Raw genomic sequence first — 2,416 nt, 5'->3', positions numbered from 1 at the left:
AAGCAGCATGTTCTTTTGAAATAAATATGGAATATTCTCAAGGAGAGAGCATTTATCAGGTTATAAAACAAAAAGTAATGAATTTCAAAATATATACATCAAATTGTGTTTTCTGAGCACAATAAAATTCAACCAGAAATAAAAGAATACTTTAGGATAATCCTTAAATCATCCCTAAAATATTTTAAATAGTCCTTATAAATAACCTTATTAATCAGAGATTAAATCACCTCTGAACAAAATGGAAGTAACAAGATCAATTTATAAATATTTAACTGAATATTGTTGACAATAAAATATACTCAAACAACAATCTTCTTAAGGAAATTTATATTATTAAATTATATTATATTAGAAAATGAGTTTAAAATTTGTGTTCTAACATGCAGTCTCAAGGAAAAAGGAAAAAAAATACAGCAAAGTGTACAAGTAAATTTGATAAAATAAGAATAAACACAAAATCTGTGGCCCTGAAAGGAGAAAAATAAAAATATTAAGAAACCCAAAACTAGTTCTTTAGAATGATAAAATCAATAGGAGAGAGAGAGAGACAGGGAGATTATAGGGATGAGAAAGACTATCACTATCACTACATCCTTCAGACACTAGAAACAAATAAAAGAATATGTGCAATTTGTGTCCATTGCTGAAAAAGTAATTATTCAAGAGGAAATAGATAACCTACATATTTATGATATTTGTTCTTCCCATAAGAATTGAATTTATCTTTAAAACGTTTAACAGTGAAAACTCCATGTTTACATAGATTTACTAGTAAAATCTATTAAGCACTTCAGAAATAAATATATATTTTCCACAATATAGTCTATGCATTATGAGTTATCATTTTCCATTTTTTAAAAATCTCATGACCTATTATTAAAACAACCAATGTAAATGTGAAATTACTCAATAAAATATTAGCAAATTTAATACAGCAGCTTATAAACATAATATATCCTGACTGTATGAGGAAGGAAAGTCTGCCACAATATTAGAAAATAAAAATAAACCTTACTAAGGAAATAAAAAGAAAAATATTTTTTATTATCTTAATATGTAGTAAATAGAATTTAAATTTTGAATATTCACTTATGTTGTCAATTACTTCACCACACTAGGATTTGAGATTTACATAGCCTTATAAAAAAATCACATACAAAAAAACTCACCTTAAAAATACCTTACAACTGACATTTTAGACATAGTTCAAAGATTCAAGGTATTTCACTAAGTTTTGAGAATAATCTAATGATATTACATCTATTTGTATTTATTAATTTAGTGGAAAGTCTGAATTATACAATACAATAAAAATTAAAGTTGTACAATCTTAATGAAAAATCATATTTCTGTCCTAATTTTCTGATAGCTGTATATATAAATTGGTCCCAAATATCTGTAAAGGCACTCTCAAAATTAAATAGTAAATGTTCAAAAGAAATGGAATTTTTTAGCTGAAGCAACTATATGTCTTCCTTACATTTAAATAAAATTAGAGAAGTAAAATGTTTATATGCAATATTAGGGCATGATTCTTGGTGAACATAATCTGGAAAATAAAACAAACATAAAGCAAAGCATAATCATAGCAATTTCTGTTTCTGTGGAAGGACATTATTTACATGTGTCAGTGGCCATTATCTGAGAAAGTCCTCAAGAAGAGATGAGGACTTCAATTTTACCCAGATGAGTTTTTTATTCTTTTTTTTTGTTGTTGTTGTTATTAGGAGTTGGATTCCAGTTGCTGGAATATAGCAATGTGAGGAAGAGAAGAAGGAGTGATTCGGGTCTCTAGAATCCAGCAAGAAACAGAAGCAAGAATTGGAGCCCCTGGGGAGAGTGAAGAGAGGAACCTCAGTGCAGAAGAGGGTGGTAGCAAGTAGTGCTTTCTCCCTGAGCCTAGAATTATGGCATGAGGGAGGCAGCTTGAACCTTCACAGGCACAGTGACTTGACAGAGAAATGCACCAGTGGAGTGGATCAGGATATGCTGGGGCCTACAGTGAGTTATTCTGACTCAGTTGTCCCCTAAGAGAGGGGGACCATTTTGCAAAGGAGCCAAATGAACTCACAACTCAGAACAGATGTAGGTTGGCTCCATTAAACAGTTCCCAGGCTGAGGGTGAGATACAGCCATGAGAGATACCCAAAGTTAAGGAACTGATTTCAAGCTTAAAGGAGGCATCCAGATTGTTAGCAGAATAACTTGGGTCACAGCCTCACAGACAGAGATTACAAGCAGCCTGAATATCAGTGGAAGTGAAAGTGCAGACTTTCTGGAATTATCCATCACCCCACACTAATTATATTGCTAGCTTGGAAGGATCAACCTATAAAGATCTGGGCTCTGTTTGCCTCCTTTGTCTAGCAGGGACAACAAAAAACACCCTGAGGTGGACATTTGTTTTTCTTTT

This window comes from Chinchilla lanigera, unplaced genomic scaffold (genome assembly GCF_000276665.1).
Source record: "Chinchilla lanigera isolate Chin_1 unplaced genomic scaffold, ChiLan1.0 scaffold00024, whole genome shotgun sequence".
In the NCBI taxonomy this organism is placed as follows: Eukaryota; Metazoa; Chordata; class Mammalia; order Rodentia; family Chinchillidae; genus Chinchilla; species Chinchilla lanigera.
The sequence above is the reverse complement of the archived record's forward strand: the minus strand, read 5'-3'. Positions refer to the sequence as shown.